This window comes from Schistocerca nitens, chromosome 5, assembly GCF_023898315.1.
Source record: "Schistocerca nitens isolate TAMUIC-IGC-003100 chromosome 5, iqSchNite1.1, whole genome shotgun sequence".
Taxonomy (NCBI): Eukaryota; Metazoa; Arthropoda; class Insecta; order Orthoptera; family Acrididae; genus Schistocerca; species Schistocerca nitens.
In genome coordinates, this window is record NC_064618.1 from 246,439,409 (window position 1) to 246,453,324 (window position 13,916).

The 13,916-nt window shown below is 44.1% G+C and overlaps 1 protein-coding gene across 4 annotated transcripts in view; it reads left to right on the forward strand.

Annotated features, from left to right (window-relative positions):
- LOC126260119 (FHF complex subunit HOOK interacting protein 2A-like) overlaps positions 1 to 7,562 on the forward strand; it is a 204,048-nt gene extending 196,486 nt beyond the window's left edge. For all 4 annotated transcript variants that reach the window (XM_049957364.1, XM_049957363.1, XM_049957366.1 and 1 more), the window contains one exon: positions 7,430 to 7,562. The gene's annotated coding sequence lies outside the window, so the exon portion shown is untranslated. The remainder of the gene's footprint in view (positions 1 to 7,429) is intronic.
- The last annotated feature ends 6,354 nt before the right edge of the window (positions 7,563 to 13,916 follow it).

Sequence of the window (13,916 nt, forward strand, 5' to 3'; positions counted from 1 at the left end):
ATATTAACATTTCAGCAAAATTGTTTTCTTTCCTGAGCACCTGTCACACATCAGAATCAAAATTCTATTCACATTTCTATGGACTGTTTCTACAAACATCAGCTGGATAAACCCTAGATGCACCTGACAATGTCAGGTAATCATCATAACCTCACCACACAGTTTTAATACAAGTGGTGCATAAACATTCATTACACGAAAAACAGTGGGGTATAAACAGTCTAATGTTTACATGAAAGTTAAATTGTATGCAATGTGAATTAAGTATTATCATAATCTTCACCCCGATAACTTGAAGTTTCTCCACATATTGCATGGCTCTAACAGACTGTCATTCACTCCTTGAATGACTGCAAATAGACTGTCCCTGAATGCCCTGTTGGGGCTGCCTAAATGCCCCTAGTGCGGATGTACAGATGGCAAAAACACACCCAACTGTGTGTTTGAAAAGCGCCTGACTTGCTGCATAAAATTTATAACAATTCCCCCAATTAGGATTATGCCCACAGCCTCATTTTTCCAAACGCAGCATGCCACTTGAGTTTAAATTTTGTACTTCAATGAATATAGCTTTTAAGATGTTTTAAGTAGAACTTTGAATTGTCTATGTCCTCTGAACTGCATTTTCTGTTGTTGCTGTACCCACTAATAATACCTTAATTTCCTTGAAATGGGTGTACTAAAACCCACCTATTATTGGAATTTCAACTCTGTGTCTTCAGAGTTCAACAGATGTGAAATTTTCATAAACCATTGATATCTTGCAATTTCCATGGGTATCACAAAAATGTATGTATGTATGTTCGTTCGTTCGGTTCACATGTCCTCCTAAATCACTGGACTGATGTCAGCCAAACTTGCGACCCGTATCAGTTACAGTCTAGAAAGAATCACTGTGGGATAAAAGCAAATTACCTATCAAAGAGGTGTGGATGGGGGTGGAAAAGAAGTCTAGCACACAACAAACAAGTACTTTATTTGTCCATTATTTGAAAATGAGAGGACTTAACGACCTGCAACAAACTTAACACATAGTCAAACCCTTACAAAACTTTTTCTCGATGCAACCCCCATAGAATGATGATAGGAAAAAAGTTCGTCTCTTGTTACATTTTCGCTGTTCGTTCAGTAAAACTGTCATATCAGGCATGAGTTTGTAATTTATTACTTCTTGACATCAAACTGATTCGCAATACATTTCGCAGGCAGTATCCACCTATATCACTGAATGCACTTGCAAAATTTAATCATTCTGCAACACACAGCTCATGACATATATTGTTAACACTGGGTTGCATGAAAACTGCCACATCATGCACGATTTTTAAATTTATTACTTCTTAACTACTCACAACACATTTCATGTACCGTATACACACACTTTGCTGGATGTACCTTTAAATTTATATCATTGTACGCCATGCAACTCATGAGATATGACATCATAAACATTGAAATGTGTGATAAATTGCTCAACATGCATGGGATTTCAATTTAATTTATTACTTCTTTGCTGCTGACTCTATTGAAACCTGTTTCATGGACAGTATTCACATATGTCTCTAAATGTACATGCAAAATTATATCATTGTATGACACAGCTTAGGATATGTGGTGTCATAGTCACTGAGATGCGTGAAAAACTGCCACACCATGCTTGACATTTTAATTTATTATGTCGTTACTAGTAACTCTGTTAACATCACACTTTACAGACGCCATTCAAATATACCACTGAATGTACATGCAAAATTATGTCATTGTACAACACAGCTTAAGAGATGTGATGTCGTAAAGACTGAGCTGCGTGAAAACGGAACTGCAGGATGAAATCTGCTACAGATACAGGTGAAATATGTATACAAATACGTGACAGATACATTAAATATATGTGATGTGTGTGTACTCTAGCAAAGCTGCTGCTGAAAGGCTTCTCCTAAACCCTTGGACTGATTTCAGTTAAACTTGGTTCACATATTACTTACTATCTGGAAAGAAATACTGTGGGATTAGAACCACCACCTTACTAATGCGATGGGGTGGTAACTTGGTGATTGAGGGAGAAGGTTGGTAGGAGGAGATGAACAGAGATAGGACGAGGAGATGAACAGAGAGAGGGGGATGAGGAAACTGATAGGGAGAGGAGGAGGAGGTGGAGATGAACAGAGAGGGAGGAGGAGGAGATTGACTTAGAGAGAGTGAGGAGATAACTTGGAGGGAGGGAGGAGGAGATGGACATTGAGGAGGAAAGCAGGTGATGGACAGAAAGAGGGGTGAGGAGCAGATATACAGAGAGAAGGGCAGGGGGAGATGGAGAGAGGGGAAAGGAGGAGATTACTAACAGAAGACTGGAACAAATACATACCTGGGCAATACCAAGTACACATGTAGAACTTAATATAACTCTACATACCTGGCAATGCCAGGTCAACAGCAAGTACTTAATATAACTCTACAGAAACTTCGTACTTAATATAACTCTACAGAAACTTCTGTTCAATGGTTTTAGACTTAACTATGTATGTATGTTAAAAGTTTAACTTTGGGTCTTTGGATTTCAGATAGATAGATATTCAGTGATCACAGACCCTGCAGGCCACGCGCTGCTTCCACAAACTGCCTCCATTCCTTCCTGTTTTGTGCCCGGTTCCACAAGGTGTCTTCAATTCCCAGGGCTGCTACGTCCTTCGCCAGGTCATCCATTTAGCGCTGCCTTGGTTGTCCAATGGGGCGTTTGGTTTTTGGTTTCCCTGCTAGTGCCATCTTCGACTGTCTTCCATCTGGCATACGGGCTACATGGTCCACCCATTGTACTCTTTTGCTCTTTATCTTCTGTAGGATAGTTGGTTGTCGCATCAGAAGGTAGATTTCCTTGTTTTTCCTCCTCTTCCAATCTCCATTATCTAAAACTGGTCCCTATATCTTCCAATTACTCCTCTTTCAAATTTTAATAGTTTTTCCCTTTCTCACTTAGTTATGTTCCATGTTTCTGAACTGTACATTACTGCTGGGCATATCACTGTGTTGTAGATTTTCATTTCGTGTTCACTGAGATCGATTTAGAGCCAAGCATATCTCTGAGGGTATGCATTCATTTTGTTCCCACTGCTATTCTTTCCCTGATGTCCATTTTAATGTTGTTGTACGTGGTAAACCACGATCCCAAGTATTTGAACTGGTCTACTCTCTTGAACCTCTTGCCATCTATCTCAAGAAACTCTATCTGCTCTTGTCTTCTTCCTAATTGCATCAACTCTGTTTTGACATGATTCACTTTGAGCCCTACCTTCTGTGCATAATTGTTCATTTTCTGGTACATTTCTTTCAACTCGTGCTTTTGATTCACTTAATAGTACTATGTCATCTGCATATGCGAGACAACTTAAGTTACCGTCCATCTCTACTCCAGCCCACTCCTGTTGCCTTCACTTTTTTATTACTTGCTCTAAGATGACATTGAACAGAACACATGAGAGAGCATCCCCTTGTCTGAGACCTGTCTCAATCTCGAATGTTTCTGATGTGGCTCCTCGGAAACGTACTGCTGCCTTTGACACTTCCACACAAGCTTGCACCATTCTCACTAGCTTCTCAGGGATTCTGAAGTCCCACATTGCATTGTATAGGCTGTTCCTGTGGATGCTGTCATGCGCACGTTGAAAATCGATGAACATGCTGTTTTTCAAACAATTGTCTTAGTGTGAAAATGTGATCTATTGTCGATTGGTTTGGTCGAAAGCCAGCTAGGTACTCCTGTATGTTGTTCCCTATGAATGGTTGCAATTTTCTGTGGATAATGATGGACAGAACCTTATACGTTACATTCAACAAGCTGATTCCTCTATAGTTACCGCATTACATTTTGCTTCCCTTCTTGTATATTGGGCATATTATAGCCAATTTCCATTCTTCTGGCCGTGTCTCCTTCTCCCATATCAACTGGATCAGTTCATATATCTCTAAGTGTAAGCTCTCACCTCTCTCCTTGATTAATTATGATGTTATTCCATCCTCCCCTGGGGCTTTGTTGTTTCTGAGTCCTTTGCGATTTTCATGTCTTCTTCACTAACTTCCCCTTCTTCTTCATCTTTGCTTTCCTCCTCAGTGTTTGCAGGTAATATCTCATCTTGGTCTGGGCGATTCAACAGTTCTGAGAAGTATTCTTTCCATCTTTCTACAATTCTTTCCTTGTCATTTATCAAGTTGCCGTTCTTATCTCTAATGAAAAAAGTTGAGCTCTGAAATCCACGTTTCCGATTTTTTATTTATTGGAAGAATTGCCTTGAGTTCTTGTTTTGCCTCTCTGCCTCAACTTGTTCTAGCAAACTGGTTAGATATATTCTCTTCTCTGCTCTTAGGATTTGCTTTGTCTTCCTTATGATGCTAATAAAATGTTCCCTTTTCTCCTCATTCTCCCTGTCAGCTAGCCACTTCTCGCTCATCTTCCTTCTCTTTTCTGTAGCCTTCTGGCATGTCTCGTTGAACCATTTCCTCTTCTTGATTATCTTCTTTCTTCCCAATATATCCTCCGCTACACTTACTACCATGGACTTTATTTTTTTCCACCTTTCCTCCACATTCTCTCTTGGTTCTAGGGTCTCTAGGACCTCAAAACGGTTTTTGATTTCTATAGCATATTGTTCTTTAATGGCACTTTCTCATAGTTCCTCAACATTCAAAGCAGGTTCTAGTGTCCCCTTCTTCTTATGCATGTAGGTGAACATGAGTTTAAGCTTGCACACAATGAGGAAGTGGTCTGACACACAGTCGGCTCCTCTATACGACCTGACGTCCATGACTCTATGGCTATAGTGCTGGTCCACCAAGATGTGATCTATCTGGTTGGTGGTTCTTCCATTCGGTGAACACCATTTCAGCAAATGTAAAACTGGTTTAAAACATCGATTTTTGTGGAACCTATTGCTCTGAGGTGGCTCAAACATAAGATCAATTATGTTTACATATTTGTGAACCATCTTAGTAACAGATCAAATGATTTTAAATTATCAAAATTTTTAATAGGCTGTTGAGTAAGAGTAGGGCAACACACCCGGACAGTATCTCACATGCTTGTCTCAGCAACAAAGAATGAGAGAAGAGTGTGGTTAGTCCCACTCTCTCCCAGGGTTAACTCACCGCTGCCAATAGCTACCCAACTTCTTTGCTTCCCCATAGGAGGGAGTGGGGGGGGGGGGGGGGCAGTGAAATGCAGGTGTGCTTTTGTGTGTGTACATATGCACAGACATGCATACCAAAACCCACTTGGGCATGTGCCTAACTGTTGAGATACTGACAATTCTGCATATATAAGCAGATTATGGGGATGTGTACCATGTTGTTGTTGTTGTGGTCCTCGGTCCAAAGAGATGCAGCTCTCCTGAGTAAACCTCTGCATCCCTGTGTAACTACGTCAACTTAAATCCATTTGAATCTGCTTATTGTATTCGAGCCTTGGTCTCTGTCTAAAATTTGTGCCCCCACTGCAATTTTCTCTCCATTACCAGTTTGATGATTTCTTAATTCCTCATGATGTTTTGTATCAAGCAATCCATTCTTTTAGTGAAGTTGTCCCATAAATTTCTTTTTTCTCCCAGTTATATTCAGTACCTCCTCATTATTTATTAGATCTGCCCATCTGCTCTTCAGCATTCTCCTAGCATAAGGCTTGTATTCTCTTCTTGGCTGAACTATTTATCATCCACGTTTCACTTCCGTAGAACAACACACTCCAGATGAATACATTCAACAGAGTCTTGCTAAAGCTTAAGTTTTATTAAAAGAATGTGGCATTTGCCACTTCTGCTGTATTGATTTTATTTGTTCATGACTAATTTCAGCCTTCTAGGCCATTCCCAAATGATTTTATGGTTCTGTACAAAATAGAGGGTTATTCTACATGGTGGACCCATTTTCAAAAATTCGTATGTATTCAAGTACAAATCGAAAATGAACAAGCTTTATACCAATGGAAAGAGGAAGTTTCAAAGTTTTTGGCAGGCGATGGTGGGCAGTGATGGTTTCAGAAATGCCTGATAGAGTTCAAGCAGCAATAGGGCCATTATTCCGTTTCACTTTCAATTGTGAGTGCACTCAGTAACAGCAGATACGCTTTCACCTGTGTGAGACAAGTTTGGCTATCGTGGCAATTTTTGCCGTGAAGCAAACGATGGCCATATTGAACATTTATAAGTTATCACATTTCTAATTGTTAAAAATTAATTAATTACAAATTATCAAATTTATTAAATTGATATCAAACATTATGAAAAAAAACTTTGAAACTGCCTCTTTTCATTGGTATAAAGCTTGTTCATTTTGGATTTGTACTTGAATAAGTACGAAGTTTTGAAAGTGGGTCCATCATTTATAATGACCCTTTAGAGTATATTACATTACCTCCACAAATATCATGGTGTGAAATATATTTTAAATACATTTATTTGCAATAGAAAACTATACCTTACATATTGAAGTGTCAGCATGTTTTTTATTTGTTGTAGTTCACAAATGCTGCCTTGTTCATTTGACAGTTTAACATTTACACATGTATTATATTGATCAAAGAATAAAATTAAACTTGGGAATAATAATTTCAAATACTGTGACTGTATATTCATGTGTGTTGATTGGAGGGATGGGAGGGAGGGCTGTAAGTGTAGAGATTAGTGATGTCAAAAGAAACCAGTGAACTGTTATCAGGAATACATGTATTTTATTTGTTTAATTAATTCATTTGTATTTTATTGTGCATTTATTTTCAAGTATGTAGAACTTGTTGATTTAATAATTTAGGGTTTTTGCTGTGCTACCTGCTATGAAGGAAAAAAAATTGTAAATTTATATTCGAAGCTAGCAAATTTCTGTTTTTCAAAAATGCTTTTCTTGCCTCTGACGATCTGGATTTTATTTCCTTTCTATTTCAGCTATCATTAGTTTTTCTACTTAGCAAATAGCAAAACACCTCTGCTATTCCATAATCTCATCTATTAGCATCGTAAACTATATGTATTGTACACCACCGGTTATGACAGTGCCATACTGTAGCTTTGTGAATGTTTTGCAAATACTGGAACATTAATTTGTTCTTTCAATGTACAATTCTGCTTCATAATTATTGACATACTTTGCTGATGCATCACCAAAAAAGTAGCTTCGCTACTTTTGGTTTGTAAAATATTTTTCAATCACAGAATACATTAGAGACTTGCTTAGTTGTAGAAAATGTAAATATCTAAATTAATTGGTTTGCCAAAATAGTTTCATTTATGCTCCAAATTTAAAGTATCATGCAATAAAATTCTGTGACAAAACTCATTAAGTGTGTAGTACAGTACATACATATTGCAAAGCTAGAAAATGTGAATTCATTGTAACAATGTTTTTGTAACTGATCCTTGTGAATAACTTTAAAAAATGTTCTCAATTTCAGAGACAATGGCATGCCTTCCAAAAAGTTCTGTGATGAATCCAGCTTACCAGCAAGAAAACTGCCTTTTGTTTTAAATGTTGTTGATTCACTGATGTTAGACAGTGTGTGTAAATAAACAGATTCTTTTTTTCAATGTCCTGTGTGTGGTTGACTACTACATATTCTCACTTTAATACAAAACAACAGTCCAACGGGCAGTATTATAACAGTTTGCATACCGAATCTTATTTAATAGTAAAAACAAACTATGGAAAGTTCAGTTTGGAATATCGACTATGTAGTAACACGATTCACGTTTCCGTCGAACTTCACACAGTGTAGACCGGGAACCGTCTGCTAGGCATGCCCGATGTGAAATGACTGGACACGGCCTGTGTTGCCTGAGTAGTTGTTGTTCAACCGGCAGAGGGCGCGGACAAATTCTCGCGTGCCCTCTGGTGGACAGGACTTTACTTGCGGCAACTACTGTCCGTGACACGCCGTGCCGATGTGCGCCTCCCGCGATCTTTCTGGTGGCTACTGCACTCCTCCTCCTTCAGGGGGTGAAGCCACTGTGATCCACTGCGTCGGAAGGTGGAGCATCGTGCAATAGCGATAACCTCCACGTCCATTGGAAGGCTGGAGTCGGGGGGGATCTGCCAACCTTCGAGCTGGAACCTTCGAATACGGTTGGAAGTGACCCACACGAAGAGGCCCCCGTCGTCCCATCACCAGAGCCCGGGACAGAACGGGCGACAAGCTGTCGAACTCCGGATCCCGTTCCACCTCGGGAGGGGCAAGATCCAGTGGTGGGGACGATGGGGAAGGCACGACCACAGGTGAACGATCCTCCTGAGAAACCGAGCCTGCGAGGGGGGCCGCCTCTCGCCGGGGCATCTCTAATGATGGCGATGCCAGTGCTGGAGCTACTGGAGGCCGCCAAGGCTGAGAACCATCGCAGTGTGGCGGGCTCACAGGGGGGAGGGGTGGTAGCGTCCCCTGAGAAAACAACACTAGTGCCGGCAATGGGGAAGCCGGCACCTGAGGGGTCGGAGGGTGGGTGCCCAAACGCGGACGTAGCTGATTTTGGTGACGACACACCTCCCGTTCGCCCGCCAACGTGGATTGCGACCAAACCCACGTGCCCAGACCGACATACCCGGTGGAAAGCCGGGTACCCCATTTTGCGAAGACTGGTGAGGACCAGGCTGGAGGAGGTGCCCGTGGAGGAGCTCTGTGGGGCTGTGTTCTCCCATCGGTGTCGTCCGGTATGCCACCGGGAAAAACGTCAACGCCTCCTCCGCAGGAAAGTCGTACACATACTTTTTCATCTGCGTCTTAAATGTGCGCACCATGCGCTCGGCTCCCCCATTCGATTGTGGATGAAAGGGGGGAGAGCAAACATGCCGAATACCGAAGCGCCTACAAAAATCATGGAAGGTCTGCGAAATAAACTGTGGTCCATTGTCCGATACCAGGGTGACTGGCAGACCTTCCACAGAAAAGATTTTTGCGAGTGCCTGGATTGCAACTTCTGAAGTGGTTGAGGAGCAACGAACCACATATGGGAATCGGGAATAAGCGTCAATGACAATGAGCCAAAAGCCATTGAGAAACGGACCCGCAAAATCTATGTGAACACATTCCCATGCCTGGATTGCAGGTGGCCATGAAGAGAACGCTGACCTGGGAGACGCCTGTTGGCTCGCACACTGGGAACAGGCGGCCAGCAAGTGCTCAATTTCTCTGTCAATACCGGGCCGGTACACATGTCTGCGAGCCAAGGTTTTAGTACAGGAAACACCCCAGCGCCCCTCATGTAATAACGTGAGGACCTCCCTTCGCAAACTTGCAGGAACATCCACGCGAGGAGCTGTATCATCGGTAGCCAGAAGGAGAACTCCCTCCAAGACTGAGAGGCGGTCTCGTAGAAAAAATAATTATGAAGAGGGTCTTGAGGCCCGACCTGGAGATCGGGACGACCACCCCTGCTGAATGTGGCGAACTCCTTGCCGGAGAACCGGGTCAGCTGCCGTTTCCCTGGCGACTCTAGAAGTAGTGATCGGGAAGCCATCAACCGCTTGGTGGGATGCCACATCCAAATGAAAACACATAATCTCCTCCTGATCGAACTGAGGATCCGGGCCCACCAGAAGACGGGAAAGAGCGTCGGCATCAGCATGCTGTCCGGTAGGGCGAAAATGAATGTCATAATGGTACTTAGAGAGGAACAAGACCCATCGCTGCAGTCTGTGGGCTGCCCTATATGGAATCTGAGAGGCGGGGCCAAATAACAATAGTAATGGCTTATGGTCAGTGATTAACTGAAACTTCGTGCCATACAAGAAAGGGTGAAACTTGGTAACAGTGTAGACAATGGCCAATGCCTCTTTTTCCACCTGGGAGTAATGGGCCGGCGCGGGACTAAGAGTTTTAGACGCAAACGCCAGTGGCTGCTCGGAGCCATCCGCGTTGCGATGGGCCAGGACCGCCCCCACCTCATACTGCGAAGCATCTGTAGCTAGGACCAATGGCTTATTGGGATCAAAAGTAGCCAAACAAGGCACTGACGTGAGGAGGCCCTTCAACAATGTGAACACGCGCTCGCATGAAGGCGACCAATCAAAAGGAACACCCTTGCTGCGCAGAAGGCAGTACTGGGGGCTTGCTATGGTGGAAGCCCTGGGAATGAACCGGTGGTAATAGGAAATCTTGCCTAAAAAAGCTTGTAACTCCTTCAGCGAAGCAGGCCATGGAAGGTCGACGATAACTTGGACCAAACTTCCTAGCGACTGGATGCCGTGCCGAGAGATGGTGTAGCCCACATACTCAAAGGACGGTTGGAAGAAGTTTGAGTTACGCAGGTTGCAACGCAGGCCCACATACCTGAATTTGAGAAAGAGGGTTCAAAGGTTGTGCAAGTGTTCCTTCGTGCTGCGGCCTGTGACAATTATGTCGTCCAGGCAATTAATACAATGAGGGATGGTCGACATGATGTGCTCAAGATAACGCTGAAATATCACCGGGGCACTGGATATTCCGAAGCCCAACCGCTGGTATTGGTAAAGGCCAAACGGGGTTTTGACGACCGCCAGCCGTTTGGAGTGCTCATCAAGTGTTATCTGATGATAAGCCTCCGAAAGATCGATTTTCGAAAAATATTGGCCTCCTGCCACGGCGGAGAACAATTCATCAGAACGAGGCAAGGGATAGGTGTCCACCACCAATTGGGAATTAATGGTGGCCTTGAAATCGCTGCAAGGACATAATTTTCCCAAGGTTTTCCTGAAAATAACGAGGGGCGAAGCCCACTCACTACATGAAATGGGACGAACTACACCTAGGGCTGTCAGCCGGTCTAGCTATGCTTTTACCTGAGGGTGGAGAGCCAAGGGGATCGGCCTCGGGTGTAGAAAACGTGGGCGAGCCGACGCCTTCAACATTAAGTGAGCTTCAAAGTCTGAAACACGCCCTAGGCCCTCCTCAAAGATATCCTTATAGTCAGAGGTCAAAGATTCCAATGATTGATAGGGAACGTCTTCGGAGACCAACTGTATAGTGTCTGCGATAGAAAAACCTAAAGCTTGAAAGGCATCCAATCCAAAAAGGTTAGCGGAGCTCGCATCACTGACAACAATAAAAGTAAGAGGCCGAGTGACTGATTTGTAAGTAACGTCGGTAGTGAATTGACCCAGTAGGGGAATGAACTGTTTACCATAATCGTGTAGACACCGGTAAACTGGTGCCAATGGGGGTGATCCAAGGTCGGAGCAAGTTTGTGCATTCCACAAGGAAACTGCTGCGCACATATTTACTTGCAGTTGTAATCGACGTGACCGAACCGACACCTCGATAAAGAATTTGTGTGCCGATGCGTCGGAAGCCTGGCCCGATGAAACTTCCTAAATGTCAACGTCCATGTCCTCAGTACCTGCTTCCTTCGATTCCTTTGAGGCTGAGCAGCAAACTTTAGCAATGTGTCCTTTTTTATTACATTTGCGACAAACAGCCCAACACTGGGGGCACTCTGACCGATCATGATGAATATAACACGGCACGCAGGACAGTAACAGGGGCCGGCGGCCGGAACTCTGTTTACGCGCCGTGTGGGAGCGGCCGTAAAGGCCAGATTGTACCGCTCGCACGTCGTCCACCCCGGACGCAGTGGACGCGGCTGCGCCGCCCTGAACTGCCGTGACATCACACCTCGCTTCCAACTGTTGACCTGCGGCGTGAGAGACTTCATACGATTGAGCAATGGACAGGACTTCCTCAAGGGAAGGGTCTTCCAACTGCAGGGCCCATTGCCGGACCTCCCTATCAGGGGCCGAACGAACAATGATGTCGCGCACCATAACGTGGGCATATGACTCTCGCGACTGCTTTATGACAAAATGACACTTGCGACTAAGACTGTGCAGGTTAGCGGCCCACGCCCGGTAAGACTGATGGGGCTGTTTCTTGCATTGATAGAACTCGACCCTAGCTGCCACAAAATGCGTGTGGCAGGGATAATATGAAGACAGCAATGAATACAATGTGTCAAAAGACAAGGACGAGGGTTCCTGCAATGGCACTAGCTGCTGAAAAACTTGATACAGCGAGGGAGATATCCAAGACAAGAAAAGAGCACGACATACCTCCGCATCGGCAACATGAAACGCCTGGAAATGCTGCCGAAGGCGATGTTCATATGCATCCCAATCCTCCGCCGTCTCGTCATACGGGGGAAAGGGAGGAGGGAACGGCGCTGGAGCAGACTGCGTGGAGAGCAATGCTGGAAGCACTTGTTTCATGGTTGCCATGAGCTCCGTCTGCTGCTCAACTAAAACCCGCACTAAATCCTCCATGCCGTGGATAAGCTGCAAAACCGGAACAATGACGCAGTATGCGAAAGAACGACCCTACTCATCGCCAATTGTGTAGTAACACGATTCACGTTTCCGTCGCACTTCACATAGTGTAAACGGGAACTGCCTGCTAAGCATGCCCAATGTGAACTGGCTGGGCACAGCCCGTGCTGCCTGAGTTATTGTTGTTCCGCCGGCAGAGGGTGCGGCTGAATTCTCGTGTGCCCTCTGGTATACGGGACTTTACTTGCGGCAACTACCGTCCGTGACGCGCTGTGCCAATGTGCGCCTCCCACGATCTTTCTGGTGGCTACTGCATACTATTATGAAAATGGTAGACTGCCACACATTGAGCTTTTGGCCAAAGCATTCTTCAGAAAAGAAGGGAAGAACACACAATCAAACAAGCAGGAACACATCACACACACATGATCACTATACTGCTGGGCTGCAACTATTGTGTTGAACAAAATCAGCAAGCCTGAGTTGAGCAGAGAAGGGGGAGGGGAGCGAGAGAGGAGTGGAAAAGGAGAGGAGCAGAGAGGGGAAAAGACTGGTGTGGGTACAGTGGCAGAGAGCGACACACAGTTAGGGTGAGGGGTGTGAACTGGGTGGAAATTATAGGGTAGAAACTGTTGATTGGAGTGTATGGGGACAGTAGGTGCGTAGATTGTGGCCAAGATAGTTTCGGGAGTGGAGATGTGTTGTCAGGATAAATCCCAGCCGTACAAGCTGTGCAGTTCAGAAAAGCTGGTGGTGGAGGGGAGGATCCAGTTGGCCCGGGTTGTAAAGGACCCATTGAGATCTAGAATGATTCACACTCTGCTCTTGGCCAGAGTTTGGTGGTGGCCTTTCATGCAGGTGGATAGTTGGTTGGTAGTAATACCGCTACCAGTCTTCTCCCTCACAGCTCCTCTACTGCTCAACTCTCCCACAGCCTCCCAATGCTGCACGTGGCAGGCTTATCCAGCCGCCTTCTAGTCCCTGCAAACTCTGCCAAACAGTGCTCTTCTCTCTTCCCACATGTACCCTGCTGTCCCACCCCCTTCCCTTCCCCACTCAGGATTGCAGCTTTTGTGCAGCACAATAGTTGCAGTGTAGCCGGAGATAGCAGCCAAGTGTGCATGTGATGTGTCTACTTATGTAAATGTGTGTGTTTTCCTTTCTTTAGCAGAAAGCTCAGTGTGTAATAGTCTTTTCATTGTGCCTGTTTGCAGCTGAATGTGTCGTCTTTACAGTGAGTAGCCATGAATCCTTCTCATTATAAATTAATAGTAATGCTCTTTGATGCTAATTGTGTTTATAATTTTGTAATTCATTTATTGGTTGCTTCGCATTACTGTAGAAGGGGGGAGGGGGGGGGGGCCTTCTGCATACAGATTTTGGTTTAGAGTGGTCAAAAAGGGATTACAGCTTCCACCTACCCGAGAACAATATCAGTCTGTTAACAAGAGTGCACCTTATTCAGTTTAGCCTTACTGTAAAATACTGTTGTGCTTATTTATGCTTGAAATGAAGTTATTTGATAATGTAAAAAGCTTTATTTTTGAACAAAAGCAGTCACCATCCACACATTAAGGCATTAGTATGTGAATAAATAACCCTTATAAACTAACAAGTTTCAAGAGAGAATGTTTTTCCAGTACTACAGACAAACT